The sequence below is a fragment of the Pyxicephalus adspersus genome, chromosome 6 (assembly GCF_032062135.1).
Source record: "Pyxicephalus adspersus chromosome 6, UCB_Pads_2.0, whole genome shotgun sequence".
NCBI classification, from domain to species: domain Eukaryota; kingdom Metazoa; phylum Chordata; class Amphibia; order Anura; family Pyxicephalidae; genus Pyxicephalus; species Pyxicephalus adspersus.
Genome location: NC_092863.1, coordinates 32,284,336 through 32,294,550, shown reverse-complemented (window position 1 = coordinate 32,294,550; position 10,215 = coordinate 32,284,336). Strand labels below are relative to the sequence as shown.

General features: G+C 34.7%; 1 gene segment (V, D, J or C); it reads left to right on the top strand.

Moving 5' to 3' along the window:
• The window catches only part of LOC140333452 (immunoglobulin heavy constant mu-like), a gene marked incomplete in the record, with an annotated part of 720,383 nt that overhangs the window by 676,472 nt on the left and 33,696 nt on the right, over positions 1–10,215 (top strand).

Genomic DNA, 10,215 nt, shown 5'->3' with positions numbered 1-10,215 from the left:
AAGTTAACATGTCAGTTAACTGCAGTAAAATGCTTTTTTAATATTCAGTGTCCATTTGTTCTAGTTTATTACAGGTATTATGTAATATTAGGCATTCTTTGGAATACTGGTTGCCCTCAAAGGACAAGATAGTTAATATAAAGAATGCATATGCCATCTACTGGTCGATGCCACACTGAACAAACCATTAATCTGTACCATTGCCACAAATACAAAAGAAAGTACAACCAATAAAAAACAGAATTAAATTGAGATTAGAAAAAAAGGCAAACTTATACAGTAGACAACTAAAAAGAAAAAAATGAATTCCTTTACTTATTCTTTTTTTGTAAACCATGGCATTACACCAACCATGTTTAGGTTAACTTTAATGAGTTCAGAAACATAAGATGATCTCTACCGTATTTCCATGACATACATAATATGGTCCAAGTTAGTCTTTTAGTGGGTGACTTTTTTTTTGAAGGAAACTTAATAGGACTATAAAATAGCTTTACGATTGACCAGCGTTACTTTAAAAAGTAGATATAAATTAAACTTATTAAATTATAATTATTTTTCTCATAAATAATGATATTAAAATAACAATTTTGATCCAAAACATTGCAAAGGTATTAACAAATTAAAAAAAAAGGCTTTTTTGCCTTTTTTATTTGCACATAAAAAAATAGCATACAAAAGTAATGAGCATTAATGAGTTATACGAGAACACTCGTATAGAACACATTTTGTTTACATAGGACACTATTTATAAAGCATTGAAAGGTATTTTCCTGAAACATTCCCTGGTGGTGAATCAGTCACTGTCATTGAAACACATAGACCTGGAATATTCTCTACCAGGGAATGTTTCAGTCATTATCAGATTTTAATGCTTTATAAATGGAACCCATTTTTACCCATACACAATAACAGTACAGTGTTTGCCATGATACAGAGCACGTCCTGATCTATTTTGACAGCTAGGATTTGCCAATAGCAGAAAATATAGGAACAGAGCATATGGATTACTGCATCTTAGTGTCTTTCTGTTTAAGGGTTTTAATTTTTACTTTCACTTTACTTTATGGTAATATGTGTAACCTCTATGACGTAGAAGAAACATGTTTTTAAAAAAGAAAACTGTGGTGTCCCTGAAAGTTGACAGCTAGGCTGACATGTGGTTAGGACTTAACCACACAATTTGAATACCTCAAGAGGTTTGTATATAGGTTTAGCTATAGATAAATATTTACAAACACAAAGGGGCTGATTTGAAAAGCAGTGATTAAACCTTACTACAATTATAAAGATGCATTTCAAACAACAACATTTTGACAGATTTGTATCCTTTACAATGTTATGTGCTTCATACCTGGCTTGCTTTGAGAAGGAAATAAAGCCCCTTTTATTTTAATAAATGAAACAAGTTGGAAGGAGGAGGAATGTGATTTTATTACTTTGACAGGTTCCCTAGGCTCTCCTGCTGCTAGAAAATATATAATTCTATGTCCTCCATTATGAATGCAACTACTTTCTATTATAATTAGTGCATCCCTTTGTTCATGATAAGAAGTTGCAATGATAAACTAGGTGAGTGGAATGGGCCTGGGCACACAAACCACTGCCAACTCACAGAATCCTTTTATCAAGCTTTATTGTAGTCATAAAACAAGGCAAAGGTTATTCACGTATGATTAGTCCGATAAGCGTGGTACAGAAGGGTAAGGCAAAGGCAGGTCAGGAACAATCCGAGGTCAGGGCAGGCAGCAGCCAAGAGTAGTCACAAACAATCCAAGGTCAGGGCAGGTGGAGTTCAGGCAGAATCAGGTATCAGACCGGGTTGCTATTGGTGATGACACAACTGGTTAAAATAAACCAACAAAGAGACCGCACCCAAGCACACTGTACACACAGAGGCTTATAGCAGGCAATGGTGTCCGATGGCACCATTAGATTGGAGGGTATCTGAATCCAATCGGCCGCAGGGAATTCAAACTAACTATGTCCTGCCCCGTGGCGAGGCAGCAGAGTGCCTCGCCCCTGGGGGGGAAAGGAGGCACGTGTGGTAGCGCGCGCACCTCTTCCCACAGCACCCCTGGGACATGCCCCACTTTGCAGATCCACAGGAGTGCTGAGAACAAGACTTGAGTTCACGTCCATAGGGATGCTGGGGATGCTGCCTAGCCGAACAGTAGTTTGGCTAGAATGGATCCCTCGGCCTGCAGGGATAGACACGCTGTGAGCAGGGCAGCAGCCTCGGCCACGCTGCCTGCTGCAGCGTCATCTCCCTCTGTGGCTGTGATCCCCAGGGACGCCGCGGGCTTGCTGGAAAGGTAAGTTCCTTACAGTGAGATTGTGGTTGTAGGAGCAGGTGAATAGGAAATAAATGTCTGATTTCCCCAGAAATGGACCTACTGGAAACCTTGCAAGCTTTCATCTTACACCACTATATTCAAGTCCCATTTAAGATGAAATTATTTGTTTTCGCTGGAATCTTCTTATTCAGAAGCAACCCAAGCCAAATGTTTCTTATATAGTGGGCATTGAGTCATATGACCCTTGCTCTTCAAACTTGACTAACTTGCCATAAGTAAGCCCATACCTCACATATAAAAAAAATAGTTTGTAGTTACATATTTTTTTTCTCATAGAAGTAATAATATAAAAGTCTGATTTTATATATATATATATATATATATATATATATATATATATATATATATATATATATATATGAATTTTTAGGTCAGATAGACTTAGTAAAAAAAGCCAAACTTTCTTGTGAAAACAAGTTTTTTTATCAACAAAGCATAAGCAACCTAAATTGTTTAAATTTTTTTTCTGTAATTAAAAGATTTCTTTCTCTTCAGTATTAAGCATTGTTTCCTTATTAAAGAATATGGTAATTTAAAGATTTTCTGTAATAAGTTGTTTATTAATAGCTTCTGTTTACGAGCTCCTATAATTCACAGCAGATGTCCTAGGAAAGAATGTTTGGTCACTGTCAACAAGGAGTTTTTGTATGAGTCTTTCTCATGGTGTATATAGTGGGTACAGCACTGTGACATAATCTAGTACAAAAACCTGTTTAAAAGCCAGTATACAGAAGTCAGTTTGAAACTGATAAATTAGCATTCCCATGCAGAGAATATTCATATACTTTGCCAAAAGGGAGCTTTACATGTTGTAAGGGAGACTTTATATGCAGAATGAGAATCAAGATGAAGATGCACTTCTTAAACTGCAAATTAGTTAGTACTTCACCTAACCAAATAAAGGCAAAACATAATATACTGCTATGAATGAACTAAAATGGTATAAATATTAAAAATCTATTTTGTAGATTGGGCAAACCTATCCCAGTTTCCCAGATCAGTAACACAAATAATAGGTATGATCTAATTTTGTTGGCAGGGTTGGAGCTGGTGTGGTGCCTTTGAAAACGCACATGGAAATGGATTAGAAGAGAACTAGGGACTTCCTAATTTCTTTTTTTTATATGACTTGCAATCTTTATAGCGGACATTAGTGCTTTAGTGAAAATATTGTGTATGAAAGTGGACTAAGCCAACCTGCATTAAAACATAAATGTTGGAGGTTTTATAGGATAGCTCGAAGAGACTAGAGCCAACAACTGAGAGAAGCTAGTGAAACATTACATTTAACATAATACAAGAGGTATACTAACACTATCACACTATATCTCTCCCTCTTGGACTTGGACACACTGGAATGTTCTGCTTCTTAAGAAAAAGGCAAATTTAGTGACGCTTCTTATTACATTTAAATCAAGAACCTGTTTTACTGTTTTTTTTCCTTTTGTTGGGTTTATGACATTTTGGAAATTCTTAGCTATATGGATTCCAAAGGTAGGCGACCAGGCAAAAGTATAGACCAGAAGCAGCATGACTCTACTGGGCGTTGTGCTAAGTGTTTGATGTGGTTAGTATTCTGACCACAAAGTTTTCATTTTCACGATGTACAGCTAAAAAACCGTTTCATGAAACAGTTGCCACTTCCCTATGATTTCTGTTCAAGTCTGTATCACTGTAAGCATGCTAACTACTATCAAAATATTACAGAGTTTAACAAAAACTGAACTGCAGATGCATCCTATCTAACTGCCAAAATAAAAAAATACAGTTAAATGATAGCTCTGAAAGAAGCAATCTGTATTGAAATATTTTTTTTTTTGTGATTAAGTGACTATAACTAAATGCAATTCCATCTTTCAATGCATTTTCAGCAAATAAAAAATATTTAAATACAAGCAAGTCTTGCCACTCAATATATTCTTGTAGCCTTCCACCCTTTCTAATCTCCTGTTTTCGAATTCTTGGACTTAATATAGTGGGTCTGATTTATTAAAGCTTATCAAGGCTGGAGAGGATACACTTTCATTAGTGAAGCTAGGTGATGAAGCAAACCTGGCATGGATTTCTTCAAAATCATATGCTATTTGCTAGCAAATGTTTTGAATTCTGAACCCAATCCATTCTAGGTTTGGTGGATCACCCAGCTTCACTGATGAAACTGTAACAACTGAATTAAAATCCTTGGAAAAGCAGTAATAATAATAAAAAGTGGAGATATTCTTTTCATTTTACTGCACTTAATGATATCTAACACCTTCAGTAAATGAGGTCTCTTCTTTGTCACTGAGCACTAATAAACCTGTCTCTGAAAAGAAGAGTATATTAATAATTTAGATAGCATGTCAAAAGGAAGGCTGATAGTTAAGGTTAACCCTAAAATTATTGAACTTTGGAAACTAGAGTAGAAAGGTAACCAACTCTAACAGAACAGAATCAGAAACAACTCAAAAAGAATCCTGGCTTATTTGTATACACCCCTATATTGGAAATCTATCAGTTAAGGTACAAATTTGTTAATTTCTTATAAATAATAATAATATATACTATGACGTTTTTGTGCCTAAAACTAAACAAGTTACTACTGCTACACTAAAAAAAAAAGATATATACAGTAGCTACAGATTATTGTTAGGGTTAGTGATAAGACATGTAAGCTGACCATCCTTCCCGTATCATAAACACTAGATGCATATCATAAACTAGATGTGTTTATAAATGCAAATTTAATACAGCTACACTAAGTAGCTCAAATTTAAGTAACACATTAGTGAAAAAGGAATTATTTTGCAAAAAGCTTTCTGGAAGTCCTTTAAAGATAAAAAAATCAAAGCTTTATATTCCTATTATGTTTCTGACAATTTGCAGAAAATAACAGAGTATACAAAAAGGATAAAAAAATACCAGCTAAGCTGTCTAGAAGAGTAAAATATCTTTGTTCTTACTTTGCAGGTAAGTAGACTTTAATGTTCAAGCACACACTTTAACAGTGAAGTCAATGTGAAACTTTAGAATTTATTTAAAAATCACAAAACAATTTCTTTCCTATTTTTTCTTGTATTATGTAATGATAGGGTTTAGTAATTAAATCTTTTGTATTTAACTTTATTTGTGTTTTGTTATTGAATGGTGCATACTGGCATTAGTTGTCTAATGAAGTGCTACTAAAGTACTATCCATGAAGAGATGATAAATTTTAGCATTGTAACATAGGAGTTTTTGTATTGGTTTGTACAAATGTGTATATAGCAGCTGGGGTTACCACAATGATATAAACTGATACACAAACCTTATAGTGGGTTGTATTTTACTGTGATAAAGGAACAAAAACCCATTACATTTGTACATGATTGATGTAACCTATGAAACATAATGAATATTTATTATGACAATGGCCAAATATTCATGTAGGCAGAAGACAGCAATCATTAAGCTGAGGTCAATAAACATGAAGTTTAATAGGCAGAATATTGCCGGGCAGAAATGCATCCAAATTTATGTTTTAGAAAGAACTTGAATGCTTTAGATGTCTACATATTTTATATGTGTAAGGAACCATTATCACAAACATATCCTATTCCTAGAAATGGATGCTGCTAATATGCAATGGTAGTGTTCAGTTAATTATTCTTTTCTATTTTACCTGCTTTTGTTCATGTATTTCTATCACAATTAAATGCAAACTGCCTAGCCAATCTGACAGGTGTTGCAATATACTATAACAGATACTATAAGAGATCCATGATCAGTTACAACAACAGTTTTTTACAACTTTAAATAAGAATATTTAAATATTGAAAATAAGATGACTATTGGCCATACCTCTAAAAGTATTACAGCTGTACAAACACTTTGCCACAGTTGCTTGACTTCCTAATGTATATTAACTGTATAACATTACCACAATACAAGATTTATGATCTTTGAAAATATTTAATAAATCAGCATCTACCAGATAAAATTTTAGGTGAATTTACACCAAGGAACCATGTTCCTATGGAGATTAAAAATGCTTTTTTATGGACAAAAAACAGTTGAATAGAATATGTCCAATAGATTAACGTAGGAGTTTTTGTACTGGTTTGCATCAATGTGTACATACGGTAGCGGGTATACACAGTGATATAAAGTGATACTAAAACCTTATAGCAGTCTGTAATATGTACAGTAGGAAGGGACCGGAAACCTTGTAAGCATTGTAAGTAAAAAAAATGATTTATGAAACATACTGTATATTTAAAATAACAATTACCAAATATTTGTGTAGCCATCTCATATGTTTATACCAGTCTGCTTGACCGTCACCATTGTGTGGTTCTTTAACATTATCAACTTGCTTTGGCACTCCCCATTTTACCAGCATGGGCAAGTTTAGACCATTCAACCAAAAGTATGCATATGCAATATTTTGCTCGATAAATGTACATTTCATACTAAAATGCAGCTAACATATATTACCATTTGTCCGCAGCCCTGTACAAAAGATATATTGTATAACAACATTTCTGAAGCATAAAAAGTTTGTTTTAAATTACACATACAAATATTATATAACAAGAACACTGGTATTATTGTCTGTAATAAATACGCCCCAACATAAAAACATCATTCTTATGATGCCACACTTGTGTTAAAAAATGTCATGGGGTCACTGGATACTTCAGGCTATGATAGCAAAGGGAGACTTCATCACTAGTCCTGTGTTTCTGGATAGAAAAACTCTATCCAGGAATAGGGATAGTGCTCCCTGATTGGCTGAGGAAAGCTTTCCTTTAGCCAATCAGAGAGCGCAAGAGGTTTTGAGTGGGAGATTATCCCCATTTCACCTCTAGTGCCGGAGATTGCACACTGTTCTCAATTAATGCGACCGCAGCCGCATTGAGAAGATCCCCGGCACTAGAGGTTAATTAACCTCTAGTGCCGCGGATCGCACACTATTCTCAATGAATGCGGCCGGTCGCAACCGCACTTATTGAGAAGATCCCCAGGGCACTGGAGGCTAAATGGGGCAAGTCTCCCCATTCATTCACCTCTAGTGCTCTGTGATTGGCTGGGGAAAGGAAAATCCTAATGATGCTTGAGCTGTCAGAGTTTACCTTTCCTCAGCCAATCAAAGAGTTTTAGAGGTGATGAATAAGGAATCTTGTCCCCATTTAACCTCTAGTGCCCGAGGATCCCACACTGACAGGAGGATTCCCATGGCTGCGCAGCCGTGGGAATCATCTTGTCATTGTGGGATAACCTGTAAAAAAATAAAAGTTAGTAAAACAAATCACACACATTCAAAAAATTACTTTAACATTAATTTTAATTTCTTTTTGTTAATACATTTTTTTACTCATAAATATGCCCTAACGAATCCCATGTTTTTCGGGTCGGGTCTATCCAAATTCAAACAGCCATATTCGGGTCTAATATAGGAACAACCTGAATTCGAACACCAACACTACTTCATTCTATAAAATATTAAAACTCTCATGCCACCTTGAACCACCATTTGTGGTCCTGTCCCATGATAACCTATTTTTGATGAAAGGTATTTTCATACATATATTGGATCACAGGTTATCTGGTTCCTTTAGACCCAGCACTGTGCTTGTTCAGACGTCAGACTATCTCTCCAGAGGCTCCTATTGGTATTTTGGTCACTAGAAAAGCCATTATGCTAACCTGAGCAAAACCCAACATACTGGACTATTTCATATCTTTCCTTTCCTAAAAACAATTAAGAAAACACTTTTATTGCTCATATTTTTAATTATAGAAAATTTACCAAAATATGGACACATTTAAAGATTCTACATTGCATATTAATGTAGCTTAGCAGAGTATGATTTGTAACCCCCAACACTCTTTTGAAGGCAGTTTATTTTTCTACAAACGGGAGAATCTAAAGAATGAAAATAAAAATTACCAGATGCCAATACCTCTGGTAGTATCATTGGTTGTGCAGACATCAGTCATTGTTACTTTTGCTAGACAGCCTATTGTATCTTAACTATATTAAATTATCAGAATACAAAATTATTGGTCTTTGAATTATTATATCCCTGCAGAACCTAACATGAAAAAATATTGGTTTTATGTACACTAAATTCCTATGCAGATTTTTTGTGTTTTATTAGTAAATCATGGATACCTGTGAAGTTGTTTCATGAAAAGTGTTTTTGTGGTGCTACTAAAATAATATGAATGAACAGATGATGTCCGGTAATGTAATATAGGGTGTTTTTGTATTGGTGTTTATCAATGTGATTATACAGTAGCAGCTGGAGCCACAGTGATATAAACCGATACCAAAACCCTTATATCAAGCTCTAAAAAAGGAAGGATTCCAAAACCTACGGTATTGTTAGTTATTTGAATGATGTATGCTATGAAATAGTGTTTATTTATGACAGATGCCAAATATTCATGAAGACAGCATTTACCTTATTAAAAAAGCATGTACATCTACACGTTGGTCAGATACAGAAAATTACCCTCGATGATCTTTGCTAGCATCTGTTCTTGGATGGGAGAAATTGCTTACTGTGCTATTCACTTTACTTTCAAGTTAGAGAAAATTACATTTACATGCTGATAATACAAATCATTACATCATAGTTTTAAAATATTATTTTCAATGAAAAAATAAAATAGTAATAATAAAAGAATATAAAAACAAACAAATATGCCCTTCTCCTGATACTACTAGCTTTTGGGCACCAGGTATGCAAAGGGCAGTTAATGTATGGTCACACTCTTACACCAGCCTGCTTGCCTTCTTTAACAATAGTCTATCACATTTGGCACGCCCAGTGCCTTGTTTTACTGACATGAGTAATGTTAGACCCTTTCAGACCAACACAATATAGCCAATATAGCCAAGACATACAGACATCTTGATGAAGTTAAATGGTTTAATCCCCATTAAACTGCCTGAACTGAAAGTGTCCCTAGTGTTGGTGTCACCCAGTTCAGGAAGTAATGGTGTCATTCCCAATTCCCACTCATGGAAAAGAGATGCTCCAATTATTTGCCCGTATTACAACTGCATTAATATTCTTCTCATGTGCCTCCTTCATCACTCCCATAACAAGTGTAGTCATTATTCCCCCCACTTGAAGGGTAGCCACCATTTCCTCCCACACCCATATTAAATGTAGCTATTTCCTCCCCTCATAACATATCAATGTACCCATGATGTCAAAGAATTGCTGCTGCTAGAAGGATATTATCTTGAAAGTAATGAGACTTCAAAATTCAAGTGAACACTTTACACAGTAAAGTCAATCTGAAGCATTACCCCACACAAATATTGTATTGTGATAAAGAATTACTGCTAATTTGGCATTGATAAAGTTTAGTGTATAATTTTTTTTGTTTTTCACTTGCTTTTATTTATGTAAGTTTTTAAATTTAATTGAAGACACACTGCCTAGCAACATTGACAGAGTTTGCAGTATACTTTAACAGGTCCAGAGGTTCATAGTCAGATGCGGCAACCGTTTTTGACAATTGCCCTCACCTCTGGAAGTATTTTTTCTAGTGGAGATTAAATATGTTTTGTGTTCTATGTTTTTTGACAAAATGATGGCTATGGGTAAAATTGTTTTATTAATTAAAAGTAATTATGTAGTGCTAGTAAAATAGTATGGATGAATAGATGATGTCCAGTAATGTAACATAGGAGTTTTTGTACTGGTTTTTATCATTGTGTATTTTGGGTGGCTGGAGTAGCCACAGTGATATAAACTAATACCAAAACTTTAAGCAGGCTTCTTTATGTAAAACAGGAAGGTAAATGGGAAGTTTCATTGTTAGTTATATAAATGATGTGTTCTATGAAACATACTGTAAATTTATAATGGCAATTGCT